A 20,217-nucleotide genomic window follows, 5' to 3' on the forward strand; every position below is an offset into this window, starting at 1 on the left:
GTACTGGTCTGACCTTGATGGAGATGCTGAAGTGCTCCCAACCCCCTTAACCGGTCCTTACTGGTCCCACCGCCCCATTCCCCATTCCAGTGACCTGTACTGGTTTATACTGGTCTATACTGGTCTATACCGGTCTATACCAATCCATACTGGTCTATACTGGTCTGACCTTGATGGAGATGCTGAAGTGCCCCCAGCCCCCTTACCTGGTCCTTACTGGTCCCACCACCCCATTCCCAGTTCCAGTCACCCGTACTGGTTTGGTCAGGCAACTTCATAAACCAGTGTCTTACCCTGGCATTGAGACTTGGGAAACCACAGAGAACCCTGATTCTAAGTCTGAGGAGAGAAAGAAACCAGGAGACTTTGAAGTTCAACTGATGTTTCTACAGTCTCCCAGCTTTCCTCACATTATTGAAAATAGAGCGAGTGATCCCTGTGATAATGAACAAAGGGAAGATTAGTCTTTACCTCCCTCAAATTCCTTTCTGCCTGAAACTGAATCCACTAAAAAACCTTGGACTCAACAAGAGAACCTGACCCGGAAAACAACTCAATTCAATCTGATTCAAGTGGCTAAAGAGCAGAAGCATTATGGCCATAAGCCTGGACAAATTAAAAGCCAACCAGTGAAATCGTATCAATATATCACATACCTTGGGATTCCACTTGGTTCTCATCAACAGTTAATACAATTTCCAATGGATATGGGGACACAACGTTCACAGCAAAATGCCAAAGCTGGGATTAAAACCCAGACGAAAAGGTGTCACTGGGTATCTGTCGAAGGGTCCTGGTCCGAGGGGGGAAGAAGACACACAACACACACGAGGGAGTGAGACAAAGAGATGTCTGCCTGCTCAGCGCAGCAGGCAGCCTTTTATTAGGTTCTCCTACTTCTACTTTCCCAACCAAACAAAAGAAACGTATTTCCACAAAAACACTGAGGAATGCGCACCTGCACTTCAGCCACACAACTCATAGTTCTCATGTGTCCATGGGAACTACCTAGTTAGCTTCACTACTCCCATGGAAAACGGCCCAACACTTTGTAACATTCTAAACCCCTCAAACTTCAGTTGTGGGGCTGTGACTTCACCCCACAATTCCCCCTGTCTGTAATTGTGCTACAAAGACTGCCCGCATCGTATCCTGCAGGGCCCTTTGCAGGAGCGATACTAAACAAGGCAGCATCAGCAACACAACCACAACCATCAACACTACTGTGGTGGTTTGGGCTAGGCCTTCCTTGGTGACCAGTTTGTAACCAAGGAATGGTCCAGCTTTACCCAGTATTCCCTACCATTTTTACGTAAACCAGATTATAAGAAGAGAGGAGGAGAGACCTTCGCTCTCTTTCCTTCCGGCGGCTTGGAGGTGCAGGTTCCCTGCTGTTGAGTCTGCTGTGTTGGGGAGCGAGGCCTGGTTAGGCCTTGCCGACCTTGGGAGACAGAGGTTGCCGGCGATCGTTCCGGAGCGACTCTCAGTTGTCCCAGGGGAGTAGTGAGCTATTTTCTTTGCTAACTTTTTTTAGTTGTTAGATATTGGGTCACTAATTGTGATATATGTATTTTTTATTTTAGTTTTGTTCCCTTCCCCCTTCCCTTTCCCTTGTGAAATTGTATATTTTAATTGTATATAAGTGTAAATATATTTATATATCTCACTTTGGTTGTCTCTCTCGTTTCGGGTTTTCTTAGTTTTTTTTCTCCCTCTTCTCCCTGAGGTTTTTTTTAGGGGGGGGGGACTTCTGGTGGTAAGGTTTGGAGACTTGGCAGGGAGCCAGCTTCAAACCATTTCAACTACCAAGCATCCCGTTTTGAAAAGTGAAGCTAACCAGCTAGGTATTCCCCATCTGCCAAACCAGTTCTCCAAGCCAAAAAACTCAGTGCTTTCTTTGATCTTCTGAGCTGCCGCCTGCAATACAGCAATGCTTCTATAAATAGACTTAGAATGATCTGACAGATTCATACAACACATCCCATTAAAGTCTTGACACCCATATCCGTGGACTAGAAGTAAGAAATCCACGGCTGCTCTATTTTGTAATGTTGCATGTCGGACAGAATTCATGTCAGTGGCCAGTTGGTACAATACTTGTGAAGTTTTATTGACTTGCTTCGCTACCCAGCAAGCCATATGATTTAAAGTGCTTAAGGCCTTAGCTGCAGCTGCCCAAGGGAGAACTACGGAAGCAGCCACTCTCTGTCCATAATTCCAGAGCAGTATGTTATCATTACGCTGTTCATTAAGGTGTACTGCCCTGCGGCTTCATTGATGGAGCAACGAGTGATTAAGTAGTAGTCTGTGAGCGGGTATCAACAACCCCAACCTTCCAAATGTACAAGGTCCCCCTATTGGCTGTGCAGGGATTCCTGGCTAGATTCTATCTTCACACAGAAGAAACACTCCCGTAGGGAGTCGAAAAGGTGCACTCACTGCTGGAGTACTCCAAGTTGGATTCTCACCGACACCAGAAGGAACTATTTCTATAGAAAGACAGTTCAGGGAACACATCCCATACCATAGACTCACCACGTGCTCACCACGTGCTCACCACGTGCTATGTTATAACCCACACGATGATTAAAATACACACAGTCTTTTACAAACAGTGACTCTAAAATACCTAACTTTTGAAGTGGAGTGTTAACAGACAACACATCATCCCAGCTATCAACACGATCATGACACCCGCGCACAGTATGACAGTCCTGTTTCAATAAAGTCATGCCGCCGGACAACATCCTGCACCAGGAGAGATGCTTCCGTGTCACCCAGAGGAACACCAACAAGACAGGTGAAATGGCTGCTCTGGATACGCCAGTGATGCACAAAAGGTCGTGTGATTCAGTTCCTTCATTAGCGTCACCCAGATGTTTCGACTATGCCATGGAGTGAACTTTGACAGGTCAGGAACTGCACTGACAACTTCCAGGACCAACAGCAGGACGTACATAGCACGCAGGTATTCAGCGAGGACTATTATCTGTAGAGGCAAACATATCCCTTTCCCCAAGTTATCAAGTCATGTGGATCAGACCATTGACCAGAGACAAGTTCTGCATCTGCATGCTGTGCTCTGTCCTCAGCTCTCACAGGGATTACAAGATTATCAGTTTTGAGGAGGCTTTCTGCCAAGCACAGCATATTTTTCCTAAAACTCTAAAAGAAGGTAAATAAAGACAATCGCCAGAGAAGGTCAAAAAGTTTGAGACATACAGAGCTTTGTCTAGCCTAGAGACTGAGGGGGTTATCCCCTCATTCCCCCTCTCTGTTTTGAAGCAATTGCTTCAGGGCACCATACACTCTTCACAATAACGTGTCCTGTAGAAGAATGTGAAACAGCCGTAACGTGAGTAATCCTCCACAAAGCAAAGAAAATTTGCACAGATTTACAGACATAAGACAGCTTATTGTTCATTCGCACTTGAGTGGGTGCTCCAGATGTAGTAAAAGCACAACCAAAGTGTTTAATGACATCATGGCTTTTTTGTCTAGTATGTGCATTAGCAACCACCACATGGGAAAACATGTCAGTGGACACATGGACATGCTTTAAATTACCAAATTCATTGACATGAGTGTCATCCGACTGCCACATCTGTAAGGCCTTAAGGCCTCGAGGGTTAGTATCAAAATAGACAGGAGTAGAGGCATTATGGCACTCTGGACAAGAGGCAACAATTAAGCGAGCAATAGAATGAGTCAAGCCAAATCGACATCTGAAAGCTTCTGCACCTTGATAATAAAAAAACCTAACGAGACAAGACAGTTTGGTGGTGAATGTTAGGAAAAAGTCTCATAGCAACAGCAAAAACAAAAGCATCTGCCCGGGCATTACCCTCTATGAAGAAACCTCGGAAAGAGGTATGACTACAAACGTAGCACAAAATAAGGAATAGGCCTCTGCAAAAGAGTTCTCTAGAGCTCGAACAAAACTTGAAAAATAAGACCTGGAGATGGACAATACAACACCGCCTGATAGAGTTGCTGTAATAAATTAACAACATATGCAGAATCAGTAATAATATTTAAAGACCGAGTAGGAAATAACTGAAAAGCAAGAGTTACAGCTCGACGTTTCACAGTTTGAGGAGAACCCTCTTGATGAACAATTTGATGATGTCATCCACATTCTGCTTTCCACTCTACCGCAGTTTCACTTGTCTTCCTCGAGCTGTCCGCAAAGACTGTAAGGCCATCAAGGGGCTCTGCGCTGTGTAGTGTTTTTGTCCAATTGGAATTGCCCTAAAAAAAATCTTAATAAGGGAATGTGAAGGTAAATGATAAGAAATTTGGCCGTGGAACCCAGCTAAAGCAGCTTGCAAGTCACATTTGTTTTCAAGGCACCACTCAAAGTAACGAGATTGTACAGGTACAACAATGCATGCTGGATTTCTGCCAGAACACTCTACACACCTTTTTGTAACCTCAATGATGATTTGAGCTATGAGCTCAAACAATCCAGGAGCAGTTTTTGAGCCCGATAAGGCAAAAAAAATAGCCACTCTATGATGTGCAGTAGATCAGACCAATGGTCAAACCACTGTACCAATGCTCCAAAAGGAACACTGTGATCTGCAAAAATAAAAAATTAGACAATTTAGCAATGATCAATTAATGAAACAAATTTAGAATATAAAACCTGCTCTACTTGCTGGATGGTTTGAACTGCTCTTTTAGTCAGTTCCCTTGGTTCCTGAGGATTGTCAGAATGTTTGAGTAGGTCAAATAGAGGTGCCAGTTGGGTGTTTGCCATTTCCAAATAGGACCTAACCCAATTGAAAGACCCTAATAGCTTTTGTACGAGAGTAAGAATTCTTGACATCAATATCCAATTGAACTGGCTGAGGAATAACTGCTTTCCGTGTAATTTTTGAACCCTAAATACCTCCAGGATTCCTCTCGCTGCACCTTCTCAGGAGCAACTACTAGGCCAAAGGATTGTAGACTCTTTCTGGTTTCAGCTTCCAGCACACCCAACTGATCCTCAGTGGCCACAGCCAGCAAAAAGATTACCTATATAATGACAACAAAAGACAGCCAGAAAATTACAGGAGATAATGTTGGAATCATAAACCACTGACAAATTATAGGAATATCTTCATTTCCTGGGAGAGGGTTTTCTATGTATAACACTTGTAAGGTTCTGCACGATTAATAGATGGAACTGAAAATGTGATTTTTTTCCTTCTCTATAACTGGGGTCTAACTGGATTGTGAAAAAGCAACCTGTCAAATTAATAATAACAATGGGTTATTCAGCAGGAAGCATAGAAGGGGTCAATAAACCAGTGCTGACATGGTAACCATGACCGCCCTACCCGTCTGAGATCATACAACAGTCTCCATTTCACAGATTTTTTCTTTATCACAAAGACAGGGGTAATGAAAGGATTCTGAGATGGTTCAATGTGATCAGCATCAAGCTGGTCTTTAACAAGCTGTTGCAGAGCCAACAGCTGTTCTGTAGGTACGAGCCACTGCTGAAATCACACAGGATCTGTATGTTCTAAAAGAAAATTCTGAGCAGTACCTCCCAGTCTCACAACCCAAACCTCTGGCGTGACCACAGGCCAGGAGGCCGGCCAGGATGTCCGTGCAATGATAGTTACGTCAGGTCCCGAATGCAGAAGTTCGTCCGCCTGGACAACGGACAGCAAGCTTCAAGTATCGTAGAGAGCGCAGGTCAGCTGTGTACGTTGTGCAGAGATCGGCACTGACCAAAAGACTTGTGGTCCATCAGTAGAACCAAATCCTCCATCCCGACGCTCACAAGGCTCTGCTTGGGGAACACAACTCAGAAAAGATACAAATTGAGCTATTCGTGTCCCTTTAGGAATTGTCACTGAAGGATAAGGTGTGGAGACCATAGCACAAATCTGCCTCGTATAGGTAGCATCAATGACTGCAACATGAACAAAAAATCCCAAAATCTCGCAATTGTGCTACTAGAATGGTTGATTAACAAGACACTTAACCTACGCTGCCTTTGTACAATGCTAAACATCCACCAGTCAGATTATGTGATCAATGCATCTGGTATAGAACAATCAACAGTCACAGGCATTGAGGACATTTTTCTGAAAACACAGTTGCAATAGGCAGGGCACGTCCCAAGGATGAAGAACTAGCTGTTTTACGATGAATATTGCCACCAGCTGCTGCATGAAAGGAGCCCTGAAGAGAAGACACAAGGACTCCCTGAAACGACATCGCAGCCCTGGCCACACTGATCAACATAAATGGTGTACTCTGGTCTCCAATCAGGAGGCCTAGAGACACACTATCTGTAACGCTGTTGATGATTCTGAGCAAGGACGCAGGATGGCCCTGACAGTCTGCAGGGCCCCCCTGCAACAGGTTGATCAAGCAGGGCAGCAACATCGATAACCCTTGATTTAAACCCTGGAAAACACAGAAAAGTTCAAACGACCCTGCCTCCTGCACAGCCCACACAGCTACAGCCCATGGGCAGCACAACACATGAAAAAGGAACAGCACCAGGGGAAAGGCTCTACCTGAGATTTAACCACTATAAACCTCTGAAAGAAGGCTGAAATAGAACACCAAATTTGTGTAAGAACCTCTTATTTAAGTTCAGTCCTGACCAAATAGCTAGGCAGACAGGGCTAGTCTTGAAATAACTAAAACCTCACCAGTTTTCATAAGAGTGGAATTACTCATGGTGGGAATTTGAAGAATTCATATACCATTCAGCATAAGGAGTCACTATGGCTCAACAGAATCATGTTACACATCTCTGTAAAGTCTTGACACCAGCAGAAAGTATCTTTAAGTTTACACAGTTACACATTCATGTAGCTTTTCTCTTTCACACAATCTTTTTCCAGTCATACATAGGTGGCCACCTCAGTCATGCATCATTCACACACACATTGTAAGTTGTTACTAGCTGTGTAGTCCTCATCAGTCTCGTAACTTAAAGGGAATTTAAGGCATATTTGCTAATATTAACTTGTAAATCTTGTACAATTCTCCATGCAAAAGACAAATACGACAGAGACAGGATATTACCTTGAACATTTTCAACCTTTTTCATAGAGCAAGGACACTCTATTTGTCATAACGGCAACAGAACCACTGCTGAATTTTGTCGTCCCTTCTTCACCTCTTCTCGCCCTCTGCCCCCCCTGCGTCTCCTGTTTCTCTTGAGCACTCAACCCCCCTGGAAGCAAGTGTTGCTTCCCTAAGGGAGCTTTCACTAGCATTTGTCAGAGGATGGGGGAGAGGGAGGGAGGGAGGGGGAGAAGGGGGAATAGAGGTTGGGTCTTTCGGAGAAAAATCAGGAAGAGAAGTCAAATTGCCTTTGCTCTCCTTATGTCGCAAGTTATCTACATGGTCTGCTGAGAAAGAACGATATACAGGAGGGAAGGAACAGCTGCATATGGACACGTTCCGGGGAGGAGGAAGAGGGGGGGAGGCTCGGGGGGGGTGTAAGACAGGGGAGAATACAGACAGCCCCCCCACTGCACCGCCTGACACCGCGGCCGCCATTACCATCCTGCTACCCCCTCGCAACATCGCTCGGAACCATGACTGTCGGCAGCGCGGGGGAAAACAGACCCCCCCACCCCCCGCCATCCGCTGCGCCGCGGCCCGTGGCCGCCGTTGCCAGGGCCGCCGCCGGCGCATGCGTGGGTGTACCGCTCCGAACCGGGGCCAGGGCCGGGGCCGGGGCCGCTCTGGCCGGAGCCGGCGCCTGGGACCGCAGCTGCGACCAGTCTGCTGGCACCCAGAGCCGCGGCTGCTGGGGCCGCAGCACGGCTGCCGCTGCCCGCGCGGGCACAGATGGACTCGGCGGCGCCGAAGCCGGACCCGGCGCCGCTCCGCAGGCACCCACAGCGGGCGGACCAGACACGGCTGCACAGGCACCCGGCGCCGGGTACACAGGCGCGGTACCGTCCGGAGGAGACATAAAAAGCTCCTGAAGGTGAAATTTAGCCACTATGGTCACAAAATCGTCTCCCGGGCTGTTATAAGTAAACTGAGGAAATTTGCTGCTCAGAATGAGAGAGAGTTAATGAAGTTACTATGTTGTATGGATTACTCTGTTAGAATCATAATTTGACAGGTTGCATAATGCCTAACCACAAGTTCCTTAAACTTATAAGCTGATTAACACAACGCAGGAATAATTTGACATATTTTAAAGATGTTTGTCCTAAGTGTGACAAGAGGAACCCGTATGGAGGGGTGGATCACGAGGAGTCCAGATGATCAGTAACCGTCCTCATGGAAATTTCCAGGAGCATGGACACATAGAACTCAATGACTTTGATATCATTGGTGGACACCCCTCAGCAACAACAATTGCCCGGGAAAGGAGAAACCAACCCCAAGCCAGCCCGCAAAGAGGGAACCAAGCAGGATGCAGCCCACAAAACTTCCTCCAATGGACTAGTGACATGACTATGGGGGGAGGTGACAACAGAGGGTATAACTAGTGCTGTTTTTGTTCCCTTTTCGTGGACCGCGGTTGGAATTGAGGTTTCCCCCGGTCGCCCAGCTAGCCGTTTTTGCTTGTTGGAATTAATAAATTTTTCTATTACCTTGCAAATCAAAATTCTAGCCTCGTTTCATCGATCACAATTTGGTGCCGTGACTCGGATAAAGACCCCTGGGTGGTAGAACCACTCTCCGGGGAGGGTACCCCCATCCCATTTTTGGACGGCCCTGGGAGATTCTATTACTCAGACTCTTTATACCGACTGATTTATTAAATCCAAGCAAGCAAAAAGAAGTTCCTGCAGATCTCCGTAATTCCTGCATGTGGGTCCGGACAACGTCCAGCTTAGGGAGAAGCTCGGACAGGTAATTTGGGTAGGCTCAGTTTGTGGGCAGGATAGCTGACCTAGGGAGAGGCAGTTGTGTAAATCGTCCGGTTGGGGAGGTCCGCTCCAGTACCTGGTGTGGTGCTGCCGGAAAGAGCGAAGACTCACTTGGAAGAGGTGAGTATTGCGAGCCCCCTTGGCGGTTGGGAGGGGGTCCTGGGGTGTGCCTGTATGAGACGTTCTCTGAGAACGAAGCGATTGTGGACCCCTAAGTAGTGCGGTTCCTGTCGCCCGTGAGGGAGCAGGCCACAAACAGGGGGAAGCGTTTGTGATTTGTGTGAGTGCGAGTGAGAAAGAAGGCACCCCAGAAGATGAGATTGGGGAAGAGCACGGCTTCCTCACCCATGGGAGGCTGTAAGGTAGAGCAGCCAGATGGTCCCTCTGATGGGGAAAGACTTCTGAAGTCTAGAAGTTCCTGGGGAAGGGAAGGATTCGGAAGTAAAATGAGGAACTTAAAAAAGGACCCTCTGAGGGAAAGATGGTCTGCGCTAGGCAACTGCAGCTCTCAGGGAGAAAGGAATCTTGTGGTTAGGGACTTGTATACTGGAGAGGAAGATAAATCTCTGAGTGAGTTAGGGAGTAATTTACAGGAAGGAAGAAAGCTTAAAGTAAGCGGCTTTGAGGCTAAGTCGCAGGGGATTCCACTGGACAGCCCCTTAGGTTAAGAAATTGGAGCAGTTATCCACATACTTTCGGCAAATCTAGAGAAAAGATGGTCTATTACTGTATTGAAGTATGGGGAGACAAACAAATAGGTTCAGGTGGTGGAGATGTATATTGGCCAGTGTACGGTTCTTTTGAGAGACGGATCTGTGAGATCCTTAACTGGCATGTTAGCGGCAAAAGACCCTATAGTTTGGAAGAGAATCATTATGCTCTTATTTGGTTGGGGGCAAGCACACCCACTTATTCCCCTTAAGGGAAAAGAGGGGGCAGATAAATTGTAATGAGGATCCAGAGTCCTGGAACTTACCCCCACCTTATATTCCTCCTGGTAATGGAGGGAGTGCAATGACACCGAGTGCCCCTGAGGAACCAAGAACCGCTATTTTACTTGCACAAGGGCGGGAATCCTCCATATCATTTGCAGAAGGGCGGGAAGCCGCCATCTTACCTGTGGAAACGCGAGAGGCCGCCATTTTGTCATCCACTTCTACACACACTCCGGCAAAAGAGTCCAGTGAGTTGCCTTTAGAGTCTAACATTAAATCAACTCCTGGAAATATTGAAGATCCTCTTCCACAGTCACAACTTTACCCCCTCAGAAACACTTGTCTGCAGGTGTAGAAAACGATCGGACCCAGGTCCTGCAGCACGCCCGCTGCTATTCAGCTCCAGAGTACCGAGACCCCTCTGCACCTCGCCCTGCAGCTCTCACCTGCCTCCGGCCGCGATACCCCCACGACCCAGGCAATAGTCGACAGTCTTTTTTTCTGTTCGTCTGGTCCACCGGGGCACCAACTGTGGCTGGGTATCTGTCAAAGGGTCCCGGTCCGAGGGGGGAAGAAGACACACAACACACACGAGGGAGTGAGACAAAGAGATGTCTGCCTGCTCAGTGCAGCAGGCAGCCTTTTATTAGGTTCTCCTACTTCTACTTTCCCACACACACAACACAAACACATTTCCACAAAAACACTGAGTAATGCGGACCTGCACTTCAGCCACACAACTCAAGGCTGTGTCCATGGGAACTATCTAGTTAGCTTCACTGCTCCCATGGAAAACGGCCCAACACTTTGTAACATTCTAAACCCCTCAAACTTCAGTTGTGGGGCTGTGACTTCACCCCACAAAAAGAAGTTAAAATCACTGGAGAAAAAGAAGCAACCAGAGTATTCAACCAAGAGCTTCACCCTGTTACTCTTTTGTTGATATTACCTTTTTGCTTTTTATTCTAATAATCATATTGTATGTTAAAATTTGGATGATTATGAAACAGTCAGCTCACCGATTATCCCCATCAATACTAGATGATGCCCGCAGTATAAAGGCATAAACCCCTCCCAGCCCCTCCAGGAGCCCTCAAATCCCATCCCGGTCCCACAGGACACTCCCAACTTCCCCTCAAACCCTCCAAGGCCCCCAGACTGACTCCAGGACCCAGAAAGCTCTTGCTGCCCATGGAGTGCCCAGCGTGGCCCTCCAACTGCACCACAAAGACAAAGCTTCCAGGCTTTCTTTCCTGGGGATAAGGGCTGTTGTTTCCTGTTTTCAGCCCCACCGTCCAAATGCCAGCCAGACCCCCAAAATTGCATACGGACGAAGAGTTTTCCCACACCGAAGGTGCCAGCAGAGAAAGCTCTTGCTGCTCATGGAGGCCCCAGGCTGGCACACACTCTGCACCACAAAGCCAAAGCTTCCAGTCTTTCTTTCCTGGCGATAAGGGCTGTTGTTTCCTGTTTTCAGCCCTGCCTCCCAACTGCCAGCCCAACTCCCAAAATTGGGGCCCCTTTGCGATGTCACAGCCTATCCTCTCCATTTCAGAATGGCCCCTGGAAAACTGAGAACCAATGCCCAACAATGTCACAGTGCAGCCCCACAGGTGTGCCTTGGCCCCTTTGTGATGTCATAGTCCATTCCTTCCATTCCAGAATGGCCTCAAAAACCAAAGAACCAAGGCCCCACAGTGTCATAAAAAATCCTGAAAAATCAGGACTATGCCTCCTCCAAAACATCATTAATCCTAAAGCATGCTGGAGTTCCTTTTTGCTTCCAGGAATTTTAACCTTTTCCAGGATAACTCTTTGTCGGGGGAATGCATATAGCTCTTCCTCTCCACCATATACCGTCACCCTTGCAGTTCTTTGCCATGCCTGACCTTGCCTTGCCTTGCCTACCACTCTGTTGCCTTACCTTTCCTTGCCTACCTCTCTGTTGCCTTGAAGACTCACCCTTTTCCTTGGTCTTCCTACCCCTGGCTTGCCTTGCATTGCATTATATACCCATCCTCCGCCTAGATTTGCCTACCCTTTTCTTGCCTGGCCTTGTCTGCCCCTCCCTTGCCTTACCTTGCCTTGCCTTGCATATATCTACCTTGCCTGGCCTTGCTTTGCCTGCCCATCTATTGGCTTCCTTGTGTTGCCTACAACAAACCTGCCTTCGTAGGATGTTTTCTACAGATATCCAGCCCAAATTACACTTTTTCATTCCTCATCCTTCATGTCCTCAGCATTAGGGAAAGCACTCAGGTTCATTTCACTGTGGAAATAATTCACGTCAGGTACAAGGCAGCAGCATCACAGACACTGAAACAGTCACAGTGACATCCCTGTCCATCTTTCAGGTACTGTGTCGTTTTTCCCACTCTCATATTCCTCACTGTATTCCTCCTCACACTTTCCAAGAAGTCCAGCCTACCCCATCTGGTTGAGATGAAGGTCTTCATTGCAGCCTGTTTGGTTCCATGGTTTGGATTTGTGACCAAACCACTGTGGATAACTCACCCATGTTTTGGCTCTTGCTGAACAGTTCTGGCATAGGGCTGAGGGTTTTGCTGTTTTTTCCACTTTCCTGCCAGTGAGAAGGGTGGGGGTGGGCCAAAGGGTATGAGGAGACACAGCCAGGACAGCTGGCCCCAAGTCACCAAAGGGATAACCCATAATATATCATAAAATCATGGAATGGTTTGGATTGTAAGGGACCTTAGAGATCATCTCATTCCAACCCCCTGCCACAGGCAGGGACACCTTAAGTGCTCAGAGCCCCATCCAGCCTGGCCTTGAAACACCTGCAGGGATGAGATGTCAACAACTTCTCTGGACAACCTGTGCCAGGGCCTCACCACATTCCCAGTAAGAATTTCTTCCTAACACCTCATCTAAATCTGCCCCCCTATATTTTAAGGCCATTCCCCCTTGTCCTATTACTCCACACCCTTGTGGAAAGGGCCTCTCCAGCCTTCTTGTAAGTCTCCTTTAGGCACCAGAAGGCTTTTCTGTAGCATGACTGCAACATCATGCTTAGCAATGAAAGTTGGGGGAAGAAGGGGGAAGACATTCAGAGGTATGGTGCCGATGCCTAAAAACTATCTGACACAGTTCTACACCTTTTAAAACTCCTCTGGCTGTTAAATAAGACAATGTGACTGCATCACTAAAATAGAGGCTTTATTCTTCAGTCCTTGTCATCCTCAGGTAATGGCAGAAAGGCATGCAATGTTTACATTAAGACATTTTTATCACACTTAGCGCAATGATTTCTAGGCTACAGGAAAAGAGGCATGCAAGGATCTATTTTACACACCATTACATACATCTTTCAAATTTACACACCCTATTCAGACTTTTTAACAACATACAACTATTGCTAAATATATACCGGTATATATTTCATAAGTGGTGTTAACTTTAACAGTCTCTTCTTCCTTATTTTTAACTTTGGTTGCAGGTATTCATCACAGGTATCCTTCAGCTGGAGTTAGCAGCTTCTTTTCTCCCTTTCACAGGCTGCCCAAGGTCGCTTGGTAGATTCCAGCGTTATCTCTGAGGCCTCTGGCTGAGTTGCTGCTTCAGGGCCTCTAACCTGAACACTTGTTTGGTTTCCCACAGTATAGCGTTTTTCTTCCCAATTGACTGTTGCAGTACCGCATGTGAACAAGCTGTCCCACTACATTTCATTTAATCCAGAAGTGTCACAGATGTGGTACAAGCCATGGGGCTGCAGCACCTTCTGCCTGCGATCCACCTCCTCCTGGCTGTGTACATTTGGGCTGCAGTAGCTCAGCTGTGACTCCAGGCTTGGGTGCAGACAGTCACAGGGAAACCTGAGCACTGATCTGACCACAGACTGTTCTACATGGAGCAGTGAGTGCTGGGCTGCAGGTACAGCCCAACCTTCACATCTGTACTGTTCTACAGATTGACCTTCACCCCTGTGTTGTGCGGTGCTGCAGCTACAGCCTGACCTATCCGTTGTTGCAATGCTCTTCAATAGCCTAACTCTTGGGTACCTGTGCATCCATATGACGGACTTTTATAGCCAGCCCCCCCCACCCCCCCGGGTTAACAACCCCCTCTGGAGTACGAATAACAGGTTGGCACTGTTATTATTATATAATGATATATAATAATATTATATATTATAGTATAGTATATATCACCGTTGTTTTGTTGTTGTCGTTGTTGTTCTTGTTGTTGTTGCTGTTTCAAAGGGAAAGGTTTGTATTTGAAAGGGAGTTTGCGGACAGGTTACCCTTTAAGTCGTTTCGACATTTAGACTGGCCAGACACAGCAATACCTGTTAAAGAAAAAACTCTTATTTTGGGAAGAGGCGAGCATCTGGCTTCTGCGTTTTGGCTTGGTTTTGATGCTTTTGAGTTGTTTTTTAACTTGGAATCCCGTGAGGGCGCCCGGGGCGGCGGGGGTGGGAGTGGGGGTTGCGGCGGGCGCGCGTTGGCGGAGCGGGTAAAGGCCGGGGCGCGCGGGGGCTGCTCGGGCGGGCGGCAGGTGAGGGCGGAGGGGTGTGTCTCGTGTGGAGGTACCGCCGCCGGGGGGTTGGGGGTCCCCGAGGTGTGGGGAGCGGGTTTGGGGGTCCCTGGGGCTCAGGGGAGTGGCCAGCGGCGCCTCTGCCCTGCCCCTGCCTGCGCCGGGCCGCCCGTGCCCGCCTGTTCCTTGGGTTCCGGAGGAGGGTGTTGTCCCGGGAGGGCACAGACGGGGGTTGTTACCCCCGGGAGTTGTTACCCTCGGGAGTTGTTACCCTGGAGTGTGGCACAAAGGGAGTTGTTGCCCCCGGGGGATGGACTGGGAGACAGGGCTTTATACCTTTCTCCTGCAGTCCCAAAACAGGAGCTTTAGGCATAATAAATCATAACTTTCAGGAATGGACTTCCTCAAACCATCCTCTCAGTCCTTGCAGTGAAATTCCAGGATCTGTCAGCAGAGCCCGTGAAATGTGCCCAAAGTTTGATTGCCTGAGGCATAAGGAACAAGAACTGAGGTGGTCTTTGCTCTGTTTTCTTCAGCAGACATGAAGGTCGTCCCCTGTGAAACACTGGGGCAGAATAAGGAGCCTGTTTACAGCTTAGCTTTCCAGCAGGGAACAGATGGGAGGATGAATGGCCTGGCCTTGGCAGGGGTGGACACAGGCATGAGAGTGAGCTCCACCTTTTTTGTGGGGTCTTGTAGCATGTGCAGAGCACGGGGTGGCTCGTTCTCCAAAGTATTGGGTTGCTGGCAGGTCACCAGCACCAGTGGCAGATGGTTTAGGGAAAGAGGATTGAGATTGTACACATGTCTACAGAATTATAGAGTGGTCTGGGTTGGAAGAGACTTGAAAGATCATCCAGTTCCTACCCGCCACCATAGGCAGAGACACCTTCCATTAGACCAAGTTGCTCCAAGCCCCATCCAGCCTGGCCTTGAACACCTCCAGGGATGGTGCATCCACAGCTTCTCTGGGCAACTTGTACCAGTGCACCACAACCCTCACAGAGAAGAATTTCTTCCTAATATCTAATGTAAGCCTGCTCTTCTTCAGCTTAAAACCATTGTCCCTTGTCCTGTGACGATCTGTCCCTGTAAAAAGTCCTTCTCCTACCTCTGGAGATTTTCAAGAGGGTCCTAAGCACCCTGATCTGAGTTAGCCCTGCTTTGAATGTTTGGCAGGGAGAGTGAAGAAGGAGATGGATAATTTCCACAGACCCCTTTCAATCTTCAAGAAGAGATTTACCCACATGAGAAATTATCTGCCAGCACTGCATTTTATTTTTCCTTCTAGCACTTGACTTGTGGTTCCTAAAAGAATTAGCAAATCTATGCAGGACTTGGAAGTAACTTCCCCCACAAGTTGGTTTGGATCTGACAGCACTGTGAAAACTGGTTCCTGGAGATGAGGGTGCAAGGAAGTGTTCCAGAGAATTTTCCTTTGAAAGGAATCGGATCAGGAAGAGGACAAAGCAAGGACATCTAGGAAAGAAAGCAAAAAAAAAAAAAGGAGGCAAGGCACTTTCCCTGGACCATACCTCCTATTTCCTCTTTCTATTTTCAAGCCTTTAGACAAACTCCTCTTTCTTGCCTTCTCCTCTCTTCTTTTCCTCTTCTTCTGCTCCCATAGGTGATGGTAGCTTGGGCTTCTAAATTCATGAAACCCCCGAGGCTTAATATTGGTTTGAGAAATCAGAAGGTAGTGTGGCAGAAAGGATTGTGCCAGTCCTTATTTGCTCATTGAAATAAAAGCACTCAGAAATATTTCTGATCTGCATTCAGTTTAGCACTTAGAATTGGTTTGAAACTAAGGGAATATTCACCTTCAAATTTAAAACTCAAGCGGCTCAGCTTTGAAAAACTGATAGGTTTTGAAATAATCCTGATCCAGTTCTAACGGCATCAGTTTTTTGTTGGTTTTTGGGAGTCACATCCAGAGCCTTTCCAGTCTGGAGTATCAGTCTGGCTTGGTCAGATGAAGAACTGTGTATTTGAACACAAAACTCTGTCTCCATCTAATCCTAAGGAATTACTTTTTGCCAGCCTGAAACTCTGCTCTCTTGGAGTGAACATTGGACAACTTCTGGCTGCAATTGTGCCTGACTTGGACCTGCAGCAAGGAAATGATGATGTTGATGCCGTGGATGAAAAGTTAGGGCAAGTTGCAAAACAAATACTCAGTAGTACTTCCATGATCTTCCATTATAACCTTTCTGTAGGTTCCAAATTGTATAGAGTGCTTCTCCACTTGATCTCTTTGACATAGTGTGATCTCTAAGTGTATATACTTGACAAGTTCCCACAGGTGCAGTGGGTGTTCCCTTCACTTCCTCTTAAAGGAAGGAACACTGTCTATATTGACCAACCCTGATGTACTTACTTAAGGATTTTCCTTTTGAAATATATTTGTAATTAAATTTGTAAGTGTTTTTACTATTAAGGATCTTAATACTTTTCTACAGAAGCTTTTTCGTTGACTTTGGATCCTCTATAAGCATTAATACTTGTGGTTATTTCCTCTACTAAAGTGTCAGTAGTGGAATATTATCATAGAAATTCAAAAAAGAACTTCCTTGATTTCCTTGCCTGGTCAAATCTCTGCAGAGTTCTTGTATCCTACAGTATTGTTGCATTGATCCCAGCAATGTTGTCTGTTGTATTAATGGGATAGAAATGTAAGTAGTAGGTGAAAATGTTGACCAGATGGGTAATATTTGTGTTTTGCTATCGGAAGAAGAACGATTCTGTAAGGGTTTTTTCCTGAAGGTGATGAACTAGTTGAATGGGACCCCTTGGAAAAGGAGGGATGTTTCCTTCCCTGTGATGTTAACTACAGAGTGAGCTAGAGTTGAAAACATTCAAATTTAGCTATTTTAGACATCTTGAATTATGGGCAAGATAAGGGAGTCCCTCTTTGCCACATCGCCCCTTTTAGGGTTCTGTGCTCAAAATGTTCATGGGAAAACCTCCAGGAAGAAAGAGTCCCGAGAGGAATGGCTGTTCTAGCATTCCCAGCCACTGGCATGGTTTTCTTTCCAAGTCATCAGGAATAATCAACCAGGTGGCAAAGACAGCAAATCCACCTTTGATTCCGTGGTAGGATTTAGCACCCGAACAGCCATCAAGAAAAGGGTTCTTGCTTTTAAAAACAAAAAAAAAAAATAAAAAGAAAAAATCAAGTGTTCAAGACGTTCATTCCTAGGAAGTATTTTTTTTAACAAAGCAAACATTTTTGGCTTTTGCACTGCTCCTGTCCTGAGTTCATTAGTTCATGTTCCTTGCAGGTGTAGTTCAGTTGGTTTCTTTCCATGGACAGTGTTTCAGGTTTAAGATCTTGTTATAGGTTAGAAATTCAGGAGAATTTTTCTTCCCCTGCTCCACTCTAAGGAAAAACGGAGGGGGGGGGGGGGGGAAGGGAGGTCATTGGCTTTACAAAGGATGTAGCCAGTTGAGCTACATTCCTTGCTAATGGCCCATCAGAGGCTGGGGGCTGGCTGGCTCTGCTCAGTGAGGGGAGAGGCAGACTGCGGAGTGGGCGCTCAGAGGGAGACGGGGGTCTGCATGCAGGCATTTGGGGAGAGGGACTGGGGATCTGGTTTTTGGCTTCTCAGCCTGGTCAGCTCGGACTGCTGGCTTCAACTTGCCTGGCTGTCCCACTCCCCCGATCTGGTGTGTTTCATCGGAGAGTTGCGTGCCCGCGGGAGAGAAGGAAGGAGTTTTGAGACGCCGTCACCTGGGACAGCAGCGAGTCCTGTGGAAGTGGACTGCTTCCCTTCCCTTTTTCCTCCCACTGAGAGAAGGGTCCCCCATTTCCTTCTCGGTTTCTCCCGCGGTCTGGGACCACCCTCCCCGCCCCCCCCCCGGACCCCTCTCCCCGCGTGGTGACCGCCAGAGCCCAACAGCGCCCCCTGCTGACCACCACAGAGAACTGCAGGTTCTGCAGCTTCGGCGATCCAACAGCGCCCCCTGCAGGCCACGATTAGGACTGCGCTAAGGGACAGCAAAGTATTCCTTCAGACCTTTTTTCTTTTTTCTAGGACTACTGTCTAGGGGTTTTTTGTGTTCTGTTACTGTTTTTGCCAACATACATATATCTTTTAATAAAGGGTTGTTATTTCTTCTGGTGTTTTCCACACTTCCTCGATTAAAGCCCCTCAATTTTGAATTTACAATTGCTGAGAGAGAGGAGTTCGGTCTACCTTATAACTCATCCTCTTTAGCAAACATCCCAGTCTCCTCAGACTGAGACAGATCTCTGTTCAAATATGCTAATAAGTGCTGTGGTCCGAAAAGGGGGGGGGACTGTGGCATTGCACGAGTCTGGGACACAAGGGTAGGATGCAGGTAGAATGATTTATTCAGGCGTGCGCAGGATTCTTATTGGTTCAGGCAGGGAAAGGATCAGAACATAGGGTGGGGTATCAGACAGACAAACGGGGGAGCAAATCAGGGTAGGGGCACAGGCAAAAGAGGGAGGAACGTGGGAGGAACTGGGGAGAGAAGGGGCAAATGGAGGCTGTTTCCTCCCTGCAGCTCCTTCAGCCAATCGGCAGAGAAACAGGGGAGCAGGGAGGTGAACAGGCCGGGACATGCCCGGAAGATACAAATTCTGGGGGAACATACAATGTGTGTATACATAATAACTATAAAGTCTGTATCATAAAGTCCATTCAATCACTGTACATCCTTTTCCACTTCTGAGATTTTTCCCATTCTGATTCCTGGTCCTTCACAAATAAGGGCAATGCAGTACCATTGTACTTTATAAAGAAGAGTGGCCTCTGGTGGTCTAGTGGTTAGGGTGCAGGACTCTAACCGCTGCGACCCGGGTTCGATTCCCAGCCCCCCGGGCAGATGGAGCTCGTCAGCCTTGTAAGGCAATCCATCTAAGAGAAGGTCACTCTAAACAAACCTACGTTCTGAGGACCTCACTGCCACTGTCCAAGCTTGCTCGGCCCCGGCAGATGAACCTCAGGATTAAAGGGTGGGCTCAGTTCAGTGCACGCTGGGTCTCACCTAAAAAATCCACTGCGCAGGCTCGAAGGGTTAATGACCTTTCCCAAATCTTCGCTCGCGAAGACTGGCCATTATTATTATTATTATAAAGAAGAAATCGAATGTTTGATTTTTTAATGGATAGCTGTAATAGAACTGGGTATGACTTTTTAAAAGTTTATATTTTCTGTTTGTTGGTGTGTAGGGCTCTGGGCTTTGGGCACAGCAGGGGCTACAAGGGGCTGCCCTGTGCTGCCTCCAGTCGGTTCTGCTGTTGATGGGGTGTCGGGTGTAGCCCTTTACGACACAGGCACATTTCAGGGCCCTTTGTGATGTGGCACATTTTGGTGCCCAGAGGGCCTTGGGACATCACCAGAGCCCTGCCCTGCCCAAGGAGTATATAAAGGAGCAGGGAGCTTAGCCCAGTCCCAGGAGATCCACTCTCTCAAGAGGAAGTAGTTCACTGGATTTCTCTCTGCAGGAGACAACGACAGAGATGGACAAGAAGAGGATGGAGATGGAGAAGGGGAAGGGAACCCCAACTCCCAGCCTGCCCTGGTGTATTCGTGCTTAATTAGATGCTGCTATTTTTTGGTCTGTGTTTGGCCCAGCCACTTGTGAGAATCTGTTCTTTTCCTGCCAAGTTATGAGAAAACAAGTACTGATAAATGAAAACTTTGTCCTTGAAGGAAGGCATCTTATATAAACTGAAATTAATTGGTACCTCACTATTGGCTGATGGCCCTTCAAGGGCATTTGAAGAAGAAAGTGAAGAGGAGGGTGATGAAGTACGCCCCCAGACTCATTTAGAAAAGACCCCCCAAGGTGCAACATGCAGGCATGGGGAAATGCAGAGTACCCACGCATGCGCAGAAGAGATGCCACTTGTATAACGGAGGGAGGGACTGAAGGCCTCTAGCTGGGCAGTGCTGGCCACACCT

The 20,217-nt window shown here is 47.3% G+C and overlaps 1 long non-coding RNA gene across 1 annotated transcript; it reads left to right on the forward strand.

Annotated features, from left to right (window-relative positions):
- The first annotated feature begins 421 nt into the window (after positions 1-421).
- LOC108507686 lies at positions 422-10,784 on the forward strand. Its single transcript, XR_001878229.1, has 2 exons — positions 422-766; positions 10,659-10,784. It is a non-coding gene; the product is annotated as an uncharacterized LOC108507686 (long non-coding RNA).
- Positions 10,785-20,217: the final 9,433 nt, after the last annotated feature.

This window comes from Lepidothrix coronata, unplaced genomic scaffold (assembly GCF_001604755.1).
Source record: "Lepidothrix coronata isolate B3197 unplaced genomic scaffold, Lepidothrix_coronata-1.0 Scaffold265, whole genome shotgun sequence".
NCBI lineage: Eukaryota > Metazoa > Chordata > Aves > Passeriformes > Pipridae > Lepidothrix > Lepidothrix coronata.